General features: G+C 43.1%; 1 long non-coding RNA gene across 1 annotated transcript; it reads left to right on the forward strand.

Moving 5' to 3' along the window:
• Window positions 1–2,347: 2,347 nt before the first annotated feature.
• LOC141145928 (uncharacterized) lies at window positions 2,348–25,911 on the forward strand. The gene is made up of 3 exons (XR_012244705.1): window positions 2,348–2,508; window positions 5,696–5,783; window positions 25,752–25,911. It is a non-coding gene; the product is annotated as an uncharacterized lncRNA (long non-coding RNA).

The following is a 25,911-nucleotide window of genomic DNA, read 5'->3' on the forward strand; positions in this document are numbered from 1 at the left end:
GGGGAGGAGCCGAGAGAGCCACTGAGGGACCCCAGAAGAGCAGGTTCGGGGCCACTCTGTGCAAAACGAGCTGCACAGTGGAGGTAAGTATGATATGTTTGTTATTTTTTTTTTTTTTTAAACGCACCCTTACAAATCACTTTAACCACTTCCTGCCTGGTCAATAGCATATTGACGGCCGGGAAGTGGTTCTGTTATCCTGACTGGGCGTCATATGACATCCAGCAGGATAACATGCTGGCACACACCATGACGATCGTGAGTGCGGAGTGTCAGTCTGATATGCCGCATCTCTGATTGTGATAAGAAGCCTCTGTCAGAGGCTTCTTACCACGTGATCAGCTGTGACCAATCACAGCTGATCATCGCGTGAACCAGGAAGTGCCGGTAAACGGCATTCCTTGGTTCATGTTGACAGGGAGAGCTGATCGGCGGCTCTCCCTGTCAGAAGGGGGGGGGGGGCTCTGTGCTGATAATCAGCACATTGATTATCAGCACAGCCCCCTCAGATGTGCCAGTCACATGCCAATAAGTGCCCAGCAGTGTCCCCATAATAAAAGACTGCCAGTGCTCACCACAGTGCCAATCAGTGCCCAGCAGTAACACCTGTCAGTAACACATCAGTACCTCATCATCAGTGCTGCCCATCAGTGCCACCTGTCAGTGCCAATCAGTGTTGCCTGTCAGTGCCACCTGTCAATGCCCATCAGTGACGCCTGTCAGTCCCGCCTATCATTGCCCATCAGTGCTGCATATCAGTGCCGCCTATTGGTGCCCATCAGTGCTGCATATCAGTGCCGCCTATCAGTGCCGCCTATCAGTGCCCATCAATTCTACATATCAGTGCCTCCTCATCAGTGCCCATCAGTGCCACCTTATCAGTGCCGCCTCATCAGTGCCCATCAGTGCCGCCTCATCAGTGCCCATCAGTGCTGCGTCATTAGTGCCCGTCTGTGAAGGGGAAAACAAAATTTTAATGACAGAAACTGAGAAAACTTTTTTTTTTTTCAAAAATGTTGGTATTTTTTAGTTTGTTTAGCAAAAAATAAAAACCCCAGAGGTGATCAAATACCACCAAAAGAAAGCTCTATTTGTGGGAAGAAAATGATAAAAATTTAGTTTGGGTACAGTGTTGTATGACCACACAATTGTCATTCAAACTGTGACAATGCTGAAAGCTGAAAATTGTCCTGGGCAGGAAGAGGCGAAAGTGCCTGGTATTGAAGTGGTTAAAGTGATATTATCATGAGAGAAAAATGGGGGCTGTGAGTGCAGGTCTCCTTCTGAAACTGCTAGATTCATGGCTGTGTCTGACTTCAGTATGTTTTAGTCACAGTTCCGGAACAAGTATGATGTAAGTGAGTGTCCGAAAGAGTGGGAACTACTTATCTCTACACTTGTTCCAGGTCAGCAAATTAGGCAGCATTAAATCAAAGCATGAAAATGGCAGTCAGGGAACTAGCATTCTCAAAGGAGAGTTCAGTAATGAGAGTCCCTTCATTTCTCTTTAAACCCACATTTACCGTACAATAGTGTTTCAAAATAACCAGTGCAATAATCTAAAGGGTGAAGAAAGTTTAGTGCAATAAAAACAATTTTGGGTCGACCCAGTTGTGGTTTGTTATTATTCTTTTACAAGCCATGCCAGATCTTGTGTGGTGCATGTGCCAATCTTGCGCTTGCGCAGTAGGAGATCAGGGAGAGTTTGTTGAAGAATAACAAACCCTGCCAAATCTTGTATGACACATGCTTTAATCTTGTGCATGGGCAGTAGGAAACCTGGAGTGCGTACTCATAGAATTGTTAGAAAAATGTGAGGGCAGCACACGCGTCCTACAAGATCTGACAAGGTTTGTTATTACTAAATAACAAAACTGTGCATGTCCTCTATGGTGCATGCGTGAGATCAACCAGTGGGCTATCCCAGCATAAGGAAGTGGAAGCTGTCATGTACTCTTTTTAAATATGGCTGTGCGGGTTCTCCATCCGTGGGGGGGGGGGGCAGAGCAGGGAGACCGAAGAAACTCTAGAAACTGACAAGTCACTATTACTAAGGCTGGCCATACATGATACAATTTTCCTTTTGATTTACCAAAACCATATAGTAGGAGGTCAGACCTAAACACTTTCAATTTTTATTCCATTAGGCAGTCCCTAAAATACTTGTAATTCTCTTATACTCTCATTACATTTCATTACTTACACCACTGACTGTAGGATTAACTTGTAAATGATGTGAAAAAAGACACCGGTTGCATTTTTGTTTGGTTAGCTGTTCTGTAACTGTCATTCCTTGCTAACGGCTCTTTGTATTATGCAGCATGTTCTATGAGTTCTGGTTACTCTACTATTCACTACGCTGCTGGGAAGTGACGTCTCTGTGACTCATTCAGCAAAAAAACAAACTGATTGTGAAAGAGCTGAGAAGATCGCGTGCTCCAATGACACATTTTGAAGCGACTTGCAGGAAAGCTGTCAGACAAATACACCGTGTACGTACCGTATAAGGTAACGCATAGTAAATAAAACAGGTATCTAAACATCCTACAGCATTTGTTAAGGCTGTCTTGAAAAGCCTTGGATGAACTCAGCAGTGTTTGGAAATCCCACACATGCAATAAGAATACATAAATATGTATATTATATTAAACATAAAGGTGATTACTATACCCAAATTAAAAACTGATTTAATATGTAAAAAGTATTATGTAGTCTATAGCTTTATATTGGGGGTCAGCAACCAGTTGCTCTGAAGCAAGTACGAGACGGAAGCTATTGGCTACTGGCTATTGAACTTCCTTTTTCTAGTCCCGTCATACGTGATGTACGTCACCGCTTTCTGGACGGTCGGACTTTGGTCGGACTTTAGATTGACCATGTGTAGGCAAGACCGCTTGAATGGAATTCTGTCAGAGTTCCGTCGGAGAAACCTTCGGAGTTTATTCCGACGGCAAAACCGGTCCTGTGTACGCGGCATAAGAACGGTTGCTGGTGCAAATCCCAACCACGACACTACCTGCCTGGAGTTTGCATGTTCTTCCTGTGCCTGCGTGGGTTTCCTCCGGGTACTCCGGTTTCCTCCCAAGACTCCAAATGCCAAGTGCCAGCAGCAGGAATGAAGAGATCTTCAGATCAGTATGAAGCTGATTTAAACCCATGATTGCCGTGCAATGCATGCGATTGCAACACAGTAGTACGGCAATTCGAGGTTTTAAATTGGGTGTGAGGAAGAGAAACTGTGCCTGGTGACTTCTCCCATGTTGTTCAGGTAGATCTCCACCTCTTTAAGGTTGCCTATCCCTGCATCATAGCTGACATAAAGTTATATATGTCTATAGCTGCTATAAAAAAGGAAAAAAGGAAAAAAAAAGAAGAGGCAACAATAAAGATTTTCTTTACTTAATGCGGATTTCCGCCTGGGGAAAAAGAAATGAAAAGACAGCGGCTACAAATACTGCAGCTGCTGACTTTTAATATAAGGACACTTAACTGTCCAGGGAGTCCGCGATGTCCTCACCTGAAGCTGACCCGTCCCTCGGCTCGGGGTGGATGTGTTGACAACCTTACCAAGGTGAACAGAAAGTGAAGCCTTACGGCTTCACAGCCTGTTTCCTACTGCACTGTGTGATCTGAATGGTCCCTGCTGTCTTCTGGGACCTGTGTGTCTCCCAGAAGACAGTGGGGGGGGGGGGGGGGGGCAGACATTGCGTAGTTTGCCGCACAAAGTGTGGCGATCTATGCCCAGAAGTGGGAGCAGATATGGGGGACTGGTGGGGGGGAAATGTGGGACCGGAGGAGGGGAGAGAAGGTGCCAAATGTGGGAACAGAGGGTGTTTATGGGTGGAAATTCCGCTTTAAGGTATAAAAAAAAAAAATTGAGACTCATGCACATGGCCATATTAGAACGCAACAACTAGTACACAGGATCTGGCAGAAGCTGGCCAAAAGATCCTGTCTAAAAAGTGCTCTATACCTGTACATATGTAACATTTGAGAAAAGTTTAAATGCATGCATTCTCAGGGAAGCCATCATGTCCCTCCCTTGCAACAATGCACACGGCTTCTCTAGGAAGCTGCCTAGCGCCCTTCATTACTAGGACATTACTAGGACACCGTCAGTTAAAGCTGCCTAGTAGTGATGGGCTCAGACGTGTTCACAACCCCACATACTTGAGCCCACCAGGAAGCTGATACTGAGCAGCGCTAATCACAGGCAGGGAGACATTTCCCGTTCTGTGCAGCCGCGGATCAGGAAATGTCTCACTGCCTGTACTCGGGTATGTGGGGTTGCGAACACACCTGAACCCATCCTGAACCCATCCGCACTGCCTAGCATCCTCTGTCCCCTGTTGCTAGGATGCAGGCAGCTCCTGCTACTTAGCGCCCTCTGTTGCCAGGATGCAGGCTGCTCTTGTACTCCAATAGTATGCTATATGCATGTAATCTTTAGCAGGAGGATTGGTCAAAGCAGTGGAAGCTGCAGTTCAGTGTTTCTAAATGTAAAATAATGCACCTATGGAAAAAGAATCCCTTGAGAGAATACAACATTAGAGGTACAGTGTTAGCACTGCAGAAGGAAAATATTTGGGGGTACTTATTTCAGATGATTGTAAAATGAGCAAACAGTGTGACCAGGCAGTGGGATCACCATCAGGAGGAAGGAGGTTCTTATTCCCCTATATATACTATATTACCAAAAGTATTGGGACGCCTGCCTTTACACGATCGATAATGACATGGATGAGAGCGTTTAGTGGGGATGGAACTTGACTGAGTCCTGACCTCAACCTGATAGAACACCTTTAGGATGAATTAGAGCGGAGACTGCTTTCCAGTCCAACATCAGTGCCTGACTTCACAAATCCACTTCTGGAGGAATGGCCAAACATTCCCATAGACACACTCCTAAACCTTGTGGACAGCCTTCCCGGAAGAGTTGATGCTGTTATAGCTGCAAAGGGTGGGCCAACTCAATATTGAACCCTACCAACTAAGACTGGGATGCCATTAAAGTTCATGTGTGTGTAAAATCAGGCATCCCAATACTTTTGGTAATATAGTGTATATCTTTAATGAGACCTCATTTAGAATACTGTGGCCAGTTCTGGAGACCTCACTTACAGAAAGATATTGATAGGATAGAACGCGTCCAAAGACGGGTAACAAAAATAGTGAAAGGTCTGGGGATAAAACATATCGAGAGCGACTTCGGGAACTTTAATATGTACAGTCTGTATGAAAGAAGGAAAAGACATGTTTGATACCTTTTAAATCCATCAAGATGGTAAACAAGGTTCAGGAGGGCAGTTTTTTTTTCAAAATGAAACCAAAATCAAGAACACAGGGACATGACCTCAAACTAATTGGAGGGAAGTTCAAAACTAATCTTAGGAAGTATTATTTTACTGAAAGGGTAGTTGATGCTTGGAATAAACTTCCAATAGAGGTAGTGAGACAGTCAACAGTAAATAGCTTCAAACATGCTTGGGGAAAAACATAGATCTATACTCAGACAAAAAAAGTCAACAAAAAAGAAAAACAAAAAGACCAAAAAACGGGCAGACTCAATGGACCACTCAATCTTTTTTCTGCCGTCACTTTTCTATGTTTCTAACTTATACATGTGTGCAGCACAAAATAGGTTCCATACGCAGGACGACAGACACAGATTTTTTTTTTGTTTTTTTATTTAAAGATGTGAACGCGGCATGGTCCTAATCTTTACAGATCTGTGTGAATGGATCCAGAGAAAAAACATTAGAACTGTGTTCAGATCCATAAAAGTAAGTTTACTGATTAAAAAGCTGGATTTTTCACAGCTGTGTGCTGGTTTGTGTCCATTGCAAGCAGTCAAAATACTTTATTTTCAGCTCAGCAATAGAGAAATCACAGAAGCTGATTGGTTGACATGGACAGTTATTTTTTTTTTTTTGTTGGTAACCTTTACATACATAAGTCTATAGTGACAATTGATATGTTTTCTTCTATAGGATTGCTGGACAGGAAATAAGGGATGTGTTCAATTTGGCTCTGCTAATCTCCTAAAATGCATCTGTCAATGTTATTAAGCCTGTGTTACATAAAGCAATTTATGAAAAATGTATTGTATGTATAATAAATGTATATATGTAGAATTAGTTACGATGTATAAAACATATGGTTTAAATAGACAGCTACCTAAATTAGTAATCAGGTCTGTTTTTAGTTAAGAGTTATTAGGAGAATTCAGGGACAAATATATAAAAGTTATAGGAATTTATGTAAATTGATATGATGTGCTAATCTGTGATTATGGTGTAAGATATTTTTGAAGACACAGCTGTTTTCTTGTGTGTAAATTCACAGATGAATACTATTTAAAAAAATGTCAGCTCATGGTTGCCTCCTTTGGGCAGTCCTCTTTCCCTATGGCTGGCTATGGTGCCAGTGTCTTCCTCCCTGGGTAACACAGACTGGGTGGAATAAAAGTGTTGCTGCTCTTGAAAGGTTTTTGCAATACCAGAGTTGCCAACATTTGAAAATGATCAGAAGGGTCACCTCACAGGGATCAAGAAGTATTTGCTCTCTGCTGTTCAAAGAACATCGGCAGGGCTGTCAATCCACCAAAAGGTGGACCTGATGGGGAACTGTTCTATTTTCACCTCCGTATGGGCTTCATTCATCCTAATATCATCAAACAATGTTTAAGCAGCAAGCCCATTCATTATTAATTGGATGGAGAATGGAACTTCATGAGAACTACCATACCAATATCACCAGGTTCTGCCTTCAAAGTTATTACATGCAACAGCAATGCACATAAGAGCAGTAGTTCTATTATTACACCAAGAGGGAGAGGACCTGATGATAAACTAACAATCTACCATCAACTCTCAGGCACCCTTCCCAAATATTACATCATATCAACACTAAGTTTTGAGACTATCAGCGTGTTAGGGGCTATGGAATATTCCTACGGTAATGCCGCGTACACACGAGCGGATTTCTCGTCGGAAAAAGATATGACGGCTTTTCCGATGGGATTCCGCTCAAGTTTGCCTTGCATACGCACGGTCACGCAAAAGTTTGCTGATATTACGACCGTCAAGAACGCGGTGATGGACAACACTACGACGAGCCGAGAAAATGACGTTCATTGTTTCCGAGCATGCGTAGGGATTTTGCGCATCGGAATTGCCACAGACGATCGCATTTTTGGATAGGAGCTTTTCCCGACTGAAAAATTGAGAACATGCTCTCAATCTTTTGCTGGCTGGAATTCCGCCAGCAAAAGACCGATGGAGCATACACACGGTCGTATTTTCCGCCGAAAAAATCTCATCGGTCTTTTGCAAGCTGAAATTCTGACCGTGTGTATGGGGCAAAAGAGTTTTTTTCCATTCAACCCAGCGGGTTTGAACGAAAAATAACTGTCAGCTCTGGTCAAAGCCGCTGTACTAATGAGCCAACGTTAGTACAGTGATCTCTCCCGGTGAGCTGTTGTGTTCTGACAGGGGGGTAGCCAGAACAGTTCGGTCAGCGCTCTCAGGCATTGGCTGAAAGCACTGATCGGGACCCGGTCAGCTGCTGATATTCCAGCATACTTGTCCGATAGAAGCCGGCCAAACGGCTGTGTAGGGGCAAGCTATGCCTTCATGGCAATTTCACCATCAGAGCCTGCTGTACAAAATCTGCTGGCTGAGAACAGTAAACTTTTGGCGTTATTAACCACTTTATAGTAATCAGTTATAAGGGACCATACTTTTTTTTTGCAGCACAGCGTGGCAAGTATACTTACACTTACAATGTCTCATTCTTAGTTTTAAAAAAACCAAAGTGGAGACAGGAGGACAGCTAAGTGATTTTCAGGACACTAAGCATGGTGCGCTTATGATCCAATGTTAGTACAGCGATCTCCCCCCACTGAGCTATTATGTTCTGACAGAGGGATGGGCCCCCTGCCAGAACACTCCAGCCAGTGGTCTCTGCCATTGGCTGAGAGCGCTAATCGGGAGCTGGCTGGCTGCTGGTTTTTCAGCATGCTCGGCCAACTTCTGTCGCATGGGCTGTCATACACACGGGCCGAATGTCGGCTGTTTTTTTTTTTTTAATAACCTGCCAATGTCGCCCGGCATTCAGCCCGTGTGTACGTGGCTTGACAGGGCTTCCACCTTCACCCAGTCTTCCTTCCTGGGTTCACATCCTCTGCCCGTCTGATTGGTCATGCTGTGATCACATCACTCCTGCACATGCACCGGAGTCACGGACCGCAGCACAGAGCTCTGAAGGGATGGCATGGGTATGCTGTTCCTTCAGAGCCCATACAGTGTGAATATCTCCTAAACTGTGCAGGTTTAGGAGATATTCACAGTACCTGCAGGTAAGCCTCATTATAGCCGTAACTATAGGTACAAGGTAAAGAAAAGGGTTTACTCACACTTTAACAGATACTACACAAGTCTGTACGACTGTAGAAAAGGTTTCTGCACTACTTTGGTCTGAATTTGATACGACTTCAATGCCACAGAGTGTAAAAAGTCTCATTAAAGTCATATCCCAAAGTTGCACTGAAAGTCAGGCGACTTTGGAGTTGGGTTAGCGTGAACCAAGCCATAAGCGGAAATCTTCCAAATGGGATACTTGTTGTCAGCTGTTTAAGAGGGGATCTCTCCTACTTTGGAGACATTTCCTCTCACTTCCTTTTGTGTCTACAGGAAGTGAAAGAAAATCTCCCAAAGGGAACACGGATGGCAAATAAAATAATATGACAGAGGTTTTAAACATCTCATACTCAACCTAAAATGAACACAAACATTGTGACTTTATATATACTTCAATTTTGTCAAAATGTATAAAATATTCCAGACTTAATACAACAGAGATTCACTCAGTTTCACGGCCCTCCAGTTACACATAGTTTATTAGGTTTTGCTGGCATAAAAATTAAATCTCAGCTCCTTTGTTTTTAAGTTTCTAATGGAGTCTACTTACAGAAGTTTGGAATACTAGTTTGTATAACCACCCCAGGTGTAAGTCATAGAAGGACAGTGTTTTGCACACAATGCTACATCAGTTGTTTAAAAATATGTGTGCATATTTAGTCACTTAAATATGAAATATTGCATTTGAAGATTATGTATTATTGTATGAAGCCAGCAGGAGGAGTGGCTACTTTTTCTATGTTTACCTCTAAGTTTCTCCTTTGTTGTATAAATCTTCTGGTTTACAAAGCTCAATAGCTCAAGTTGATTTTTTTGCACAGCTATGTGTAAGTGGGAGCAGTGACTTCTTTCCCTTTTCCCTCCATATGGCTCTGTGTGAGGTTTCAGTAGTGTGCCAGGAAGGACATAAATATGATTATCTCTTTAGAAAACCTATTAGTGCTCCTTTGTGGGGTATTAAAAAAAACAACTACAGATTTTAAAAAAAAATGTTTTTCCCCCTATTGTGAAACAAAATGGTGGTAAAAGACTATTCATCCTGTCCACGCATACTCTTTGCATCCTACTCTACACCCTCACCACGCATCAGCGATCTGAGTCCTAGTCTGTCTATGGTCACCTCTCTAATTCCAGTTTGAAGGGCGCTCAGTATCATAAAACCACTTCCTGTGAACCCAGGCTGTCAATGTTACACCCCCTTAGCTAGCTCTAGATGAGAATAGGACGTATGTTGTGTGACCAGCTGAAAGATACCTGGAATTAAGGTATTTATGTATGCTACATTTTTTTTTTTAATTGGTTGCAGGGAGGGATGAAGTGGGTGAAGGGGAAGCACCGGGAGGAACTTTAAACTAGAGATGGGCTTTAAATGTTTCTTTAGAGAAGTTTATAAAAGAGATAAAACATCACTTTAAAATTGTTGAAAACAAAATAAAATTCCCCCCTAAACAATTACAGTACCCCTGTGAATACAAATGAGAGCAACAGAGTATTTTAGATTTTGGCAATGTTAAACTATTAAAGGATTTTTCTTTTTAAAGCTAACACTTGTGGAAATTTAAATCCAAATCCATAAAACAATATTGCATTATAGCACAGTGAATTTGACGTTCTGTTTCCTTAACCTGACTTATAGCTTATTTAGATAGAGGCAGTTCTGTGTCTTGGCCAGTTAAGTGAATGTACGAATAAATACACATAATGGCAGAAAAAAGAACATTTCCCACCAGTGCTGCCATTAGTGGGAAGTGAGAAGTCAGTGCCCTTGTGTTCTCTGTAAAATAAATTATACAACAATGGTGGTCTACCTCATATTCTCGAGACGGCTGCGCATAGAAGTGCTGCTTTACAGTCTGCATAATCTCTGCTCTAGATGTCTCTACATGCTTCTACTCCTCTGAAGGTGGTCAGATGGCTACAGATTACAATTACTTGAGATTACTTGAGACAGGTTTCTCCGGTTGTGGAGTTTTAACCTCTGTCAATGCATGATTCTTTTTTGTGTGTAAGGCAAGTTCCTGGTACAGCTGTAAAAGTCAGAGTGCGTTGCTCTGCAGGCTCCTTGCACAAACAATTTTCCATTTGTTGTGTGTGAAATATTCCCCACTAGATTCATTAATACGGATAACTTTATGGGATGGTTTGAGGTGTGAACCAGTGCAAATACAGTGCCAAAAAAAACTCATAATTGTGTCTAAAAATACCACAAAGTCTATGTATAGAAGTTTTAATAATGTGGGGGCTTCATTTCAAATGAACCTTTGCACTGTTCACAAAACATTTTGTCCATGTTCAGAAAAATGAAGTGACACTTAAAAGTATATTAATTGACTGACTGCTTACATGCATATTTGGTAAATCTGCGTTTATACTCCCATGTCCTTCAAACTGAAAATTGACTGACTGCTTACATGCATATTTGGTAAATCTGCTTGTCACTGCTGTTTCAACTCCATCTGTAGCCATGCTCACATTATTTTAATGTTTATTTAGCTATTAAGTCTTACCTAAATTAGGCCCCTTTCACACGGGACGGATCCGTGTTGATCCGCCCCGTGTTTATCCGCTGCTCAGCGGGGATCGCTCTGTTTTCCCCAGCTGAGCAGGCAGATGACAGGGCGGGACCCGCACACTGCGCAGGGACCGCCCTGTCAGATCTCCGCTCTCCCCTATGGGGGATCGGAGGAACACGGACCGTCTGTCCGTGTTCCTCCGATCCGCTCTGCAGACGGATAGAAAAATAGGATTTTCTTCCGTCCGCAGAATCGGACGAGAGCGGAGCCGGACAACATCGGGTGTTAGCGGATGTACATCCGCTGACACCCGCTATCCCATAGGGATGCATGTATGTCCGTATTTCATCCGAAAACGGATGGATGAAATACGGACATACTGTCCGCATGTGTGAAAGGGGCCTTATGGGTTCCCTTATCTTTACAATTTTGTCCTCTTGGTCCTCCTGCAAATTGATTGTGATGTGAAAGCTTTGCTCTGCTAGCTGTGTGCCTTATATAACCTCCTAATTGATTAATTGCCAGATTCCATCCACACCCAACACAGTATAAAACAAGGCTTCCTTTTTGGGGGAACACACAGGGGGCTGCACATACAGTTCTTCCAAAGAAGTGGGGTTCTTTAAATAAGTAGCACTTCTGCTCTTGCACTTCAGTGATTTGCACAAAGCAAACTACAAAAGACTACAGGTGACCTCATTTTGACATTATCTCACCTTCTTTTCTGAAACATATGAAAGAAAGGTGTAGAAATTGCGCCAACTCGTAAATGTGAAGAAAGCAGCCAACACAGCAATATGACCGTTGCAAATGAGAATTAAAAATAAAAAAGTGTGGCGCTAGTGAAAAGTGAGGCTCCTGTTGCTAGACAGGTAAATATAAGTATTTGAGGAGAAATGAAAAACACTTGCAGTGTAAATAAGTGAAGTGAAGAAAAATTGTTTTGTGAAACATCTAAAACAATTATAAAGGAAAAAAAAAAACTTATATGTATAGAGGAATAGGGTACTCAGTAATAACCTATAGGTTAAGTAGGAGACAATTCTGCATATGAAACCTTATTCCAAAGGAAAAAACAAAGCAAGTACATATCAATTAAAGGTATCTCAATGGACTGAGTATGTTGTTTAACAAAACTGAAATACAATAGGAATGGAAGCCAAGGGGAAGGACATCGGAAATCCCTGAGGGAGGGCAAACATAAATGGGAACTCAAGAGACTCTCAAATGACAAGATGGGGCAGTCCCACTCAGTCCCACAGACCACAGGGTGCAAACCGTCTTCTCAAGAGGTAGGTAAAGGTTGTTAGGAGGGGTCCTGATAACTACGCTGAATCTCGACTCATGTGGATGATTCCAACCAGGAGAAGGGAAAAAGCAAAACTTGGAGTCTGGGGTCCCCAGGGTACGGTTTCGATCGCCGAATAACCGTTTTCTCAAAGGTCCGTCAAATGTGCAAATAAGCCAGAAAAAGAAAAAAAGGAAAAAGCTTCCACATAGTGTGAATCCGTGATTTGTAAAAAAGCATAAGAACACTTTATTTAAGGAGTATACTCCCAAAAAAATATTTTTACAAGCGCGGGGCAGTAAAAACTAGGCTCAATATAAAAACCAGCATAGAGAAGTATAAAAATAGCGCAGTGGATAGTGGTGGGGTATAATCATATGAACCCGATGCGTTTCGCCTCCAACCCCTTCATACCCCAGCAGAAGCCTTTGGAGGCGAAACGCGTCGGGTTCATATGATTATACCCCACCACTATCCACTGCGCTATTTTTATACTTCTCTATGCCGGTTTTTATATTGAGCCTAGTTTTTACTGCCCCCCGCTTGTAAAAATATTTTTTTGGGAGTATACTCCTTAAATAAAGTGTTCTTATGCTTTTTTACAAATCACGGATTCACACTCCAAGTCGGTTCTTCAATTGAGGACTGCTGACAAGATGTTCCACAAGTCTTCCGACAAATCTTCACTCCACACCGTCTGACGGTACATGCTCGTTTGACTCACCGCCACGGCCTGTGAGTCCACCTGATCTGGTAAGGGCATCCTTTTGCTTTTTCCCTTCTCCTGGTTGGAATCATCCACATGAGTCGAGATTCAGCGTAGTTATCAGGACCCCTCCTAACAACCTTTACCTACCTCTTGAGAAGACGGTTTGCACCCTGTGGTCTGTGGGACTGAGTGGGACTGCCCCATCTTGTCATTTGAGAGACTCTTGAGTTCCCATTTATGTTTGCCCTCCCTCAGGGATTTCCGATGTCCTTCCCCTTGGCTTCCATTCCTATTGTATTTCAGTTTTGTTAAACAACATACTCAGTCCATTGAGATACCTTGCATTGATATGTACTTGCTTTGTTTTTTCCTTTGGAATAAGGTTTCATATGCAGAATTGTCTCCTACTTAACCTATAGGTTATTACTGAGTACCCTATTCCTCTATACATATAAGTTTTTTTTTCCTTTATAATTGTTTTAGATGTTTCACAAAACAATTTTTCTTCACTTCACTTATTTACACTGCAAGTGTTTTTCATTTCTCCTCAAATACTTATATTTACCTGTCTAGCAACAGGAGCCTCACTTTTCACTAGCGCCACACTTTTTTATTTTCTGAAACATGCTCTTTACCTCTCCTCCTCTTCACAATTGCAGCCTCTCTCCTCAAGCTCTCTTTTGTTCACCCCTCTTCTCCACCCCACAATCTGTACATATTACCCTAACTTCTCCCCTCCCCCTATTACTGCACTCATCACCTCTTTCTAACTCTAAGCCCACTCGCTAACAAACCCCCAGGATACTGAAGCATGTCCCCTCATACAAATCATATACTCATATTACCTCCCTTACTCCTTTGCTTCTCCTAACCTCTGGAGATATTTCCCCAAACCCTGGGCCTCCCTTACTCCCTTATTTAACTGTACCCAACACACTCATCACCCTACACCCTCTGGCAGTAGCCGCAATCTACACAATTTAGTTTCCATACCTCTTCTTCCCAACACCAGCCTCCCCCTCTCCTGTGTCCTCTGGAACGCCCGCTCTGTCTGCAACAAACTCACTGCTGTTCATGACCTCTTTGTCACTAATTCCTTTAATCTACTTGCTCTCACCGAAACCTGCCTCGACGAATCTGACACCCCTTCTCCTGCTTCCCTCTCCCAGGGTGGCCTTCACTGGACTCACTCCCCTAGGCCTAATGGGCGCAAGAGAGGTGGAGTGGGATTCCTCCTATCCCCTCAATGCACCTTTTAGGTTATTCACTCCCCTCCCTCTCTTTCTGGACCATTATCGACTTTCCTTTTTTTTTTTTTTTTTTTTCTTTTTTTTTTTTGCCACTTCAGCAAAGTGTTTATATGGGAGATATTGTTTCAACTTACAGATCAGTCTCGTCCTTTAACAAATTCACATCATTGTGGCGTAGTCTTTCTTCATCCAGTTATTGAAAAATAATAATTGAAACATGCAATACAAATATCCCCAATTAATTAATTACCCCTAGAACCCACCCCCCCTCGCTACACCCTAGAACCCACCCAACCCCCCCAACCCTACCCCCCAACTCTACCCCCCAACTCATCCCACAAGAGTCATGACTTGTACCTATCACAATCCTCCTCCTTCTTCTCTTTTACACAGTTTGAGTGTGAGTCATCTAGTTAAAGTTTATGTTTAAATTTATGTTGGGTGAGTTATCCGGCTAAATTTCCCACACCTCTGCCGCCTGAAGTGAGGACTTATATTTTACCCAGTCCCTCCACGTCTCTTCATACGCTTCCATCTCTAACCCTTCACTGTATCTCAAATATTCCAGGCAGTGAATTTCATCTATTTTATTGAACCACTCCTGCAGTGTGGGTCTCCTTCTATCTAACCAGTGTCTAGGAATAAGACTTTTAGCGGCATTGAGGAGGTGCAGTAACCGTGATTTCAAATACCTCTTCGTGGACATGTTACTCCCGTGATGTAGACGTACCCAGGGGTCATCCGGGAACCTCATACTGGTGATCTCGGCCTTAATTCTCCTTATCTCCCCCCAAAATTTTTTAATTTCCGGGCACAGCCACCATATATGCGCCATTGTACCTATGTCCCTACAACCCCTCCAACATAATTGCGATGATTCTTTCTGTAATTTATGTGCTCTGTCCAGGGTGATATACATTCTCGCCAGGATTCTAAAGTTCATCTCAGATAACCTATAGTTCACCGAGGTAGCGTTCACCCTTTCCAGGACCAGCCCAACCTCCTTTTCACTGATCTTGTTTCCCAATTCCTCTTCCCATTTCTTAAGAAATGTCGGACACTCCACCTCTCCCAGTTTAATCAATATTCTATAAATCCTAGACACACCTCCCCTCCCTTTTTTCTCCAGAAGTGCTTTTTCCAGGGGGCGTAGGTCTTTCATCGACCTTATTGGCTGCGGGAGTGAATCAACAAAATGTTTCAACTGCCTGTACTTCAATATATCCATAGTAAACCAATTATCTTTAGCTTTTAACTCCTGATATGTACACATCTTACCCTGTCTCATAATATCTTTTAGTTGGACCTCATCCTTCAATATCCACCTCCCAAACAGATCTTCTCTCCCAGGCAAAAAGTAATCTGTGTCCTTAAGCGGGATTAACGGTGAATTATATCCCCATTGCTCCCTGTCATGTATTTTATCCCACAAAGTTAGAGCGTGTTTAGTGATATCCAGTGTTTTCGTGCTCAGTTTTCTATACTGTGGTGGAATCCTCACATTCTTACCCAATTCCACACCACTCGTTATACTCTTTATTTTCACCCATTGTTTTTCTTTGTTGTTTTTTACCCAATCTAAGATACGTGATACAACTATAGCTTCATAATATTTTTTAATATCGGGTGCCCCCCACCCCCCATTCCTCTTATCATTAACTAATTGTGCAAACTTGATTCGTGTTTTTGTTCCCCCTCCATATGAACTTTAGAAACAAAGTGTGCAATTTATTAAAATAACTCTGAGGGACATTATCGACTTTCCTTGATGAGTTCTCTGCCTGGCTACCCTACTTTCTCTCTTTGGAAATTCCCACTATCCTTCTGGTGATTTCAACATCCCTGCTAATATAAACACTCCTGCTACTTCTAAACTTCTTAGTTTAATCTCTTCATTTGATCTGAAGCAATGGGTACAGGCTTCTACTCACTCTGATGGCAACACCCTTGACCTTGTATTCTCCTACCTATGCACACCATGCAACTTCTCAAACAATCCTTTTCCTCTCTCCAACCACCACATTATTAGTTTCTCTCTCCCCCTGTCTTCCACCACCTTTCCCTCCAATCACCTAACCATCACCGTAGAAACTTTTGCAACTTCAACTCCTCTCTCCTCTATTCTGCTACTGACCACCTCTATGACAAAATCTCTCCCCTATCCTGCCCCAACCAAGCCACTTCCCTCTACAATAAATCCCTGTCCTCCACCCTGGACAAGATCGCTCCCCTCACTACACGCAGAGTCAGACCCCGACCCCTACAACCCTGGCAAACAGATGACACTAAAATTCTCAAAAAAGGTAGTCGCGCTCTTGAGCGTCTGTGGCACAAGACTAATGCCCTGTACACACGGTCAGACATTGATCGGACATTCCGACAACAAAATCCTAGGATTTTTTCCGACGGATGTTGGCTCAAACTTGTCTTGCATACACACGGTCACACAAAGTTGTCGGAAAATCCGAGCGTTCTGAACGCGGTGACATAAAACACGTATGTCGAGACTCTAAATGGGGCAGTAGCCAATAGCTTTCATCTCTTTATTTATTCTGAGCATGCGTGGCACTTTGTGCGTCGGATTTGTGTACACACGATCGGAAATTCCAACAACGGATTTTGTTGTCGGAAAAATTTATAGCCTGCTCTCAAACTTTGTGTGTCGGAAAATCCGATGGAAAATGTGTGATGGAGCCCACACACGGTCGGAATTTCCGACAACAAGGTCCTATCACACATTTTCCGTCGGAAAATGTGGGCATAGGTCTCTCAAAGACTTCAACCAATACAAATCTGCCCTACAAAAATATTATTCTTTCCTCCACAGTGCCAAGCAAACCTATTTTACAACTCTTATTAACACTTTCTCATTCAATCCCCGTAAACTCTTCTCCACCTTCAACTCTCTACTTCGTCCTCCACCGCCTCCACCCACTGACTCACTGCTCAGGAGATTGCTAATCACTTCAAAAACAAGATTGATACAATCTGTGATGAAATCTCCACTCTACAGGTATCTCCCCCAGCTAAGACCCCATGTCAAAAGGTACAACCGACACTCCCCTTTTTCAAATCTGCTACTACAGATGAAGTTGCTTAACTCCTTTCTATCGCCCACCTAACCACCTGTCCCCTGGACTCTATTCCCTCTCAAATGCTCCGGTCGCCCTCTGACTCCATCCCACATCTTCAATCTCTCCCTCACCTCTGGCACCTTCCCCAATGCTCTAAAACATGCACTGGTCACCCCCATACTTAAAAAGCCATCCTTGGACCCTACAAATCTTAACAACCTGTCTTCTTGCTCCTCTTTTCCTCTAAACTCCTCGAATGCCTGTTTTACAACCAACTGAGTGACCATCTCATTAAGAACAACCTTCTTGATCCCCTTCCATCTGGATTTCGCCCGCAACACTCCACAGAAACTGCTCTTCTAAAACTCACAAATGACCTACTAACTGCAAAAACCAACGGACACTATTCTGTACCCCTACTTCTGGACCTTTCAGCTGCCTTTGACACGGTTGACCACCCCCTCCTCCTCAAAAAACTTTACTCCCTCGGTCTTCGTGACTGTGCTCTTCAATGGCTCTCATCCTACCTATCCCAACGCACCTTCAGTGTCACTTACAATTCTACTTCCTCCACTCCTCTTCCCTTTTCCGTCGGGGTCCCCCAAGGTTCTGTTCTTGGACCTCTTTTATTTTCAATCTACACCTCTTCCTTGGGTCAGCTGATAGCCTCTCACGGCTTTCAATATCATTTCTACGCTGATGGCACACAAATCTATCTCTTCACCCCTCAACTCACCCCATCAGTCTCCTCATGCATCACTAACTTACTAACCGACATATCTGTATGGATGTCACACCACTTCCCTAAACTCAACTTGTCCAAAACCGAGCTTATAATATTTCCTCCCTCACGTGCCTCTTCCTCTGACTTGTCTGTCAAGAGCAATGGCACAACCATCCACGCCTCCCCACATGTCAGGGTGCTAGGGGTTATCCTGGACTCTGAACTCTCCTTTCGGCCCCACATCCAATCACTTTCCAAAGCTTGCCGCCTCAACCTCCACAACATCCCTAAACTATGTCCCTTTCTAACCAATTAAACCACAAAGCTCCTGATTCACTCCTTGGTTATCTCTCGCCTCGACTACTGCAACTCCCTTCTCATTGGCTTACCTTTAAATAGACTATCCCCCCTTCAGTCCATCATGAATGCTGCTGCCAGACTCATCCACCTTACAAACCGCTCAGTGTCTGCTACCCCTCTCTGCCAATACCTCCATTGGCTGCCACTCGCCCAACGAATTAGATTCAAAATACTAACAATAAGTTACAAAGCCATCCACAACTCTGCCCCCAGTTACATCACTAGCCTAGTCTCAAAATACCAACCTAATGGCCGTCTCCGTTCCTCCCAAGACCTCCTGCTCTCTAGCTCCCTCATAACCTCCTCCCATATCCGCCTCCAGGAGTTCTCCCGAGCCTCACCCATCCTCTGGAATTCCCTACCCCAATCTGTCAGACTGTCTCCAAATTTATCCACCTTCAGGCGATCCCTGAAAACTTTCCTCTTCAGAGAAGCCTATCCTGCCTCCATCTAACAACTGTACTGTTTTCTCCATTAGCTCATCCCCCGCAGCTGTTACCCTCTTGTATAACTTGACCCTCCCTCCTAGATTGTAAGCTCTAACGAGCAGGGCCCTCTGATTCCTCCAGTATTGAATTGTATTGTAATTGTACTGTCTGCCCTAATGTTGTAAATCGCTGCGTAAACTATCGGCGCTATATAAATCCTGTATAATAATAATAATAATAATAAAATAATATTAAAAAAAAGCTTTCAGAACATGTTAAAAAGACATACAATGACATTGATTGAAAAGAAGCTTTATTAGGCCTCAAAATAGGATTTCCTATGTTATAGGGAACAATTATAAAAGTCAATTAATAGCACCTTGCAAAATTTGCATTTTGTCTTGAATTCCGCCTGAAAAAGAGTATTGTACTTCCTTTGCCTAGGCACCCTATTGCCAGGAGCCTCATAATGGTTTATCTGCAGTGTGAATCTAAAGCCTGCTGGGTTGAACAACAAAAAAAAAAAAAATGACAGTCGGAACTGCTGTACGAACAATCCAACCTTAGTACAACAATCTCTCCCACTGAGCTGTTGCGATATGACAGGGGGACGGCCCCCCGCAATTGGCTGAGAGTGCTGATTGGGAGCCATTCGGCTGCTGGTCCTCCAGCATGGTCGTCTGACAGAAGCCACCCAAACAACCGGCTTCTGTTGGACCGGCTGACAAGCACACAGGCTGAATTCTGCTGGTTTTTATTGAACCGGCCGACGTCTCCCGACATTCGGCCCTTGTGTACTAGGCATTAGGCACTGTGCCTTTGACTGCTAGACTTACAAGATTTGGGGTGAGGATTGTTAATGTCACTAGGGGGCTTTTCACTGTTCTCCTTACTGGAGAGAAATCAGAGGGAAGAGCAGTTCTGACATGAGGAGGCAAAGCCCTGCCTTTACCAAGATGGCTGCCTTCATATAGAGACATAGTATAGTATAATGCCCCGTACACACAATCGGACTTTCCGTCAACAAAACCATGGAATTTTGTTCGAAGGTTGTTGGCTCCAACTTGTCTTGCATACACATGGTCACACAAATGTTGGCCAACAATTACGAACGTAGTGATGTACTAGACGTACTAAGTGGTTTTTCAGCTCTTTAGCGCCACCCTTTGGGCACCTTTTCAGGTCTCAGGGAACCCCTTGCTAAAATCGGAGGTCAGTGAGGAAAATGCCCCCCCATACATTGGCGTCCTGGTGCTGGCAAGTGACATTAGACCTGGAAATATGCAGGCACCCTTAGATGGCAGGTCAATCAACCACAGCAAAAGGAACCCCTAGCAACCTCTTGAGAAATCCTATGGTTCCATGTAACCCTGATTGGGAATGGCTGTTTTAAGCCCCGTACACACGATCGGACTTTCCAACAACTAAAAAACCGAACGTAGTGACGTACTAGACGTACTACGTGGTTTTTCAGCTCTTTAGCGCCACCCTTTGGGCCCCTTCTGCTAATTTCATGTTAGTAGAAGTTTGGTGAGTGAAGATTCGTTTGCAATAACTCCATCAGTATCACCAGCAAAGCAACTTCATTATTATTCCATTAAAGAAGAAGAGAATTGTGCGCTGCATTTGGAGATTTCATAATTTGCCACATCACGAATGTTAATTCTCTATTACGAACGCTAGTTTACAAGAACGGACGCTTCTGCTTCTGAGCATGCATGGACTTTTGTGCGACTGACTTGTGTACACACAATCGGAAAGTCTGACAACAAAGTTTTGTTGGCGGCAAATTTGAGAACCTGCTAGCCAACATTTGTTGGCGCAAAGTCCAACAACAAATGTTCTATGGAGCTTTCACACGGTCGGACTTTCCGCCAACAAGCTCACATCCAACATTTCCCGTCGGAAAATCCGACCGTGTGTACGCGGCATTAGGCATGTTAGGTCAGCAATGGCAAAAAGATCAGGTAATGCTCTTGATTAGTCTTTTGCCCTCTGCGTTTTTGGACACAACGTCCACAGTTCAGGTTCTCTTCAAGGGTTTCTATATGCTTGGTTAATTGGAACCACTGTATTGTTTGTATAAGTGAGTAGATTACAATTGTAAGCTTTGAACATGGCCCACATTCTTTTGCAAGGCATGCTGTGGTGCTGAGGTCCTCTATTAGAACTTTATTTGCTACGCATTTTGGCTAATACAGCCTTCCGCATAGCAATGAGGAAGACTGTATTAGCCGAAATGTGTTAGCATTTTGAACACAGTCTATTTACATTTAGCAAATAAAGTTCTAATGGAGGAGTATACCGAGTTGCCAGGATCTATAACTGTGGACTGACAGCATTGGAGAGTGAACATCCCAGCCTGTGCATCGGTCTCCAGCACAAAATCTTGGATTGAGCAGTAGAGCTTCGGTATGATATAGGTTTTCACAAAACACTTTTCAGAAGCATGATTCAGAGATACATTGTAACATTAATGTTCCATTTTATTTACTTTGTTGCATTCATTTCAGACATCTGCAAATATAACAAGTGACATTTGAAGTGTGTATGATGTCAGTTAGACCCCTTTCACACTGGGGCGCTTTTCATGCATTTTAGCACTAAAAATATCGCTTGCAAAGCACCTTTCAAGACCCGGGTGCTTTCACACTGGGGCCAGGTGCTTGCAGGACGAGAAAAAAAGTCCTGCAAGCAGCAACTTTGGGGTGGTGCGGAAGTGGTGTATACACAGTTTCCAAAATGCCCTGTCCATTGAAATGAATGGGCAGCGCTGCTGAAGTGCCTGCAAAGCACCTGCAAATCGCTTTGGCAGCGTGGCAACACAGTAATAATCCTTTGCTCGGCCGCTAGCGGGGGTTAAAAGCACCCAGCTAGTTGCCAAAAAGTGCCGCTATAACAGTGGTAAAGCGCCGCTAAAACTACCAAGCTTTACCACCAACTCCCGCACCGCCCCAATGTGAAAGGGGTCTGAAAGTGTTTGTTAACCTACAAAAAACAAAAAGCATGTTAAAACATGTTATACAGCACAGTGCTTGTGCTGTGTAATTTGGCCCCTTCCATCACCTAAAAAAACCTGGCTGATCCTGTCTGGCTATGCCCTCCCCCCTGTAAATTGACCACGGTTTATCATGGCTGCTGAGCCCTGACACCGTGGTCAGTTTACGTGCCTCTGTCATCTGCAGCCCTGCTCTGTCCTTTTCTGTCCTCCTCTCCCCCATCCCTCCCTATCTGTTCTGTGTCAGTGCCCATCCTCTCCTGCTGCTCTCATAACTACTATAAAATCCTCTCATCCCCTCGATAAAATAACCATATGTGTTCCTGTCTCTATATTATATTAAAAAAATGTCGATCTGTACCTATATCAGAGCGGCTCCTGGTGCTCACGTACATTTTTTTTTATATAACACAGGCAGAGGGACACATATTATGTTAGAGGGGATGGGAGGTTTTTATAGTAGTGGCTTAACAACCACTTTAAATCAACTTTACACTTTTAAAAACAAGTTTTTCAATTAATTCTTACTTAACCCCTTAATAACCCTTAACATTGATTCTAATCAGCCCTAAATACCTAAATTGCTGTGCTTTAGCAGCGTTTTAGCACCGCTCTTGTGCCGGTTTTGGGGCGCTAGTGGGCCGATTTTTTTTTTTTTTAAGGTCACATGACAACGACCTTAAAAAAAGAACATTTTGCAGTGCTTCTGAATCACTTTTCAGGCACTTTGGAAGCGCTGCCCATTCATTGCAATGGGTAGGGACGTTTTGGGAGCCCTATTTACAGTGCTCCCAAACTGCCCTAAAGATGCAGCTTGCAGGACTTTTTCTAACGTACCGCAAGCGCACCGCCCCAGTGTGAAAGCACTCATTGCACTGAATGAGAGGCAGTTTTCAGGCGCTTTACAGATGCTATTTCTATCACTAAAACGCCTGAAAACTGCATCAGTGTGAAAGGGGTCTTAGTGTAATACTATCTTTAGAGTACATGCCCGCCCCTGATGACAGCAGACAGACTGTGCTGGACCCATGCTGGGTGTATTGTTGGAATCAGGCTTTATCCTTAAAAAATGCTTAATAAACTTAATAAATTATCCTTAATAAAAATATTATTAATAATAATTATATTTACTGTTTCTCAGTTGTTAGTCTGTTTAACTCAGCAAACATGTTGTTTTGTAAATGTAGTGTTATTCTTTACATGCTGTCCTTTTCTCCTGTAAAAAATTGTCTCAGTTTAGAACTTATCATAGTACAGTAGTTATGTGTTGCCAAGCTTGGGGCCCTGACATCTGCCTGATCTTGTGCTGACAACACACATTTATCATGAAGGGGGGCAGTTGATAGGGAAGAAACGGTCCCAAGACCCTGAAAACTAGAACTGAGGCTCAGGCACGGTGAGTACAGTTAAATAAGGGCTCAATATAAATATTTCAGTGAGTAAACCTTACAATGCTGGTAATGTGAATGCTCAGATTATTGCATAAGCCTGATCACGATAGGTTCTAAACCTGTCAAAAAACTACACAGGTAACTACACAGGAGTATACAATAAATAGATAAATAAATGCATGACTTTTTTTTATTTATAGGCAACAAGTAATTGACAACGTTTTCTGGATTTACATTATGGGGCATATTTTTTAAACATTGCTGTCCAGGCTAGACACCTTTCACAAGGTTTGGTCCCCCCCCCCCCCCACCCCTAGATAAGTAACTATCAACTCTAACCACTTGTTCCAGTATCCAAAAAGGGAAAAAAAAAGTTTAAATTATTTTACACATAAAATGTCTGTATTCACAGTTGTACAATTTTCTATGTCTCTGTAATGATTAATAAGACACGCTGCAGAAAAAAAACCTGTGTTATTCCAGAACTATATGACACTGTTTTCTGTCTTCATGCTATGGTAACTTTCTCTTTATGCTGGAAAATGTTGTTTCCTATTGAATAAACAAAAAAGTAATAAAAAAAAAAAAAAAAAAAAAGCAAAGTGTGTGTCCATTAAGGGCGCAGGGGCACTGCCCCCCTAATCCATGCACCTGGCCCCTAAGCTACATGCAGGGAGCTGAACACATGGATTTCAATGTTTTTTTTAATTTTTTTTGAAGCACATGATTAGAGCCTGAGGCTCTAATTGGTTTAAAAAAAGGGTGGGCTCTGGGTGCAGAACACTGCGCCTGAGCTCACTCACTTGTGTGACAATAGTGAATTAATATTCATTATTGTCTTCCTGCTTCTCCCGGCCAATCAGGAAGCGGGTCTTAAGATTCGATTGGCCAAGAGGAGAAGCGATCGTATTGGCCGGGAGCAGGGGGGAGGTGCCGAGGTGGGGATGCAGGGGGAAGCCACCAAAGCTGCCTGTGGCCTAGACGGGGTAAGTGCGGGGCTGATGGATGGTTGAGCAAGTGACGGGGGGATGGGGGGTTTGGCCGACTAACCGACCGAGCTTTGGGGGGGTTTGATCAATCTGCCAAAAGGAGGGGGGGGGGGGGGTTGGGGGAGGTCTATTGTTTGCCACCCCCCAGCACCAGCCACCACTCATTGCTATTAAAACAGCTAATTTATTTTGACACCATTTATGTGGATGGAGAAATCGGTTTCTCTTGTTCAGCCTGCAAGCTATCTGTAATTTAAGTACAAATTCTAATTAGTGGCTCTTTGGACATGCAGCGGTCGCACTTGAGGCCCTTTGTACTTATTAGGTTGAGCACCAGTGCACTAAGACAATGCAGTTATGCACCACAACACGCTACTTGGCTGATTCTTTGGATTCAATACTTTTTGTTTGTGCACTGGTACACAGTCATGTTGGAACAGGAAGGGGTCATCCCCAAACTGTTCCCACAAAGTTGGGAGCATGAAATTGTCCAAAATGTCTTGGTATGCTGAAGCCTTAAGAGTTCCCTTCAATGGAACTAAGGGGCCAAGCCCAACCCCTGAAAAACAACCCCACACCATAATCCCCCCTCCACCAAATGATTTGGACCAGTGCACAAAGCAAGGTCCATAAAGACATTGGATGAGCAGGTTTGGGGTGGAAGAACTTGACTGGCCTGCACAGAGTCCTGACCTCAACCTGATAGAACACATTTGGGATGAATTAGTGTGGAGACTGCGAGCCAGGCCTTGTCCAACATCAGTGTCTGACCTCACAAATGCGCTTCTGGAAGAATGATCAAACATTCCCATAGACACACTCCTAAACCTTGTGGACAGCCTTCCCAGAAGAGTTGAAGCTGTTATAGCTGCAAAGAGTGGGTCAACTCAATATTGAACCCTATGAAAAATAAGACTGGGGTGCCATTAGCGTGCATGTAAAGGCAGGTGTCCCAATACTTTTGGTAACATAGTGTATTTGTTAGTATTAACAGTTCTTTAATAAAATACTATTAATTATGTAAATACATTTTCCCTGATTCTGTGAGAGATCATACAGACAGCACAGACTGAAAAAGACATGTCAGTGAGAGCCTGATGTCCATTTGTTGAAGCTCATACTAACTAAATGAAGAAATTATGGTTTTAATAATATTACTAGTATTTTGTTGGCTTAAAATATATTCCCCTCATACATGCACAAATGCTGAACTAGTAAGGTGGGCTTGTATGATTTATGAATAAGTCATTTTAGAAATCCGTGTGTTTGGAGTTTTTTAGGTCTGCAACTATTCATCTTCTATGTGATTCCTGATCCTGACCACATGCATTCTTGACAGCACCGCACTGAGCTTTGCTTCCCTCTAGTGGCAGATTTGCAGTAATTTCTTAACACTGAAAACATGAGATTTATAATGAGAAAATATTTACTTTTGTTTGCTCCACTCTCAGTACTGTATAGCCCAATCTGAAACATTAGAGATAGTGTGCTTTATGTGAAACTAAATCTAGAAAAAAAAAATGAAAAAACACAGACAGGTAGGATTTTTTTGACTGATTAGACCCTATTGAAATCTTCTGTTATAACTGTTTTTTCCTGCTTGTCAGCTGACTCATTGTGCATTTATAGCAGCGTGCTGTGCCATGATGATGGGACTCCCATGCACATGCTCGGAAGTGACGTCATTGCAGCCCGGCCAACCAAGTGACCTGAAAAGACAGAACCCAGAGGGAAGACGGGCAGAAAATAGCAGTGTCTGTGATGGGC

This window comes from Aquarana catesbeiana, linkage group LG05 (genome assembly GCF_042186555.1).
Source record: "Aquarana catesbeiana isolate 2022-GZ linkage group LG05, ASM4218655v1, whole genome shotgun sequence".
Lineage (NCBI taxonomy): Eukaryota > Metazoa > Chordata > Amphibia > Anura > Ranidae > Aquarana > Aquarana catesbeiana.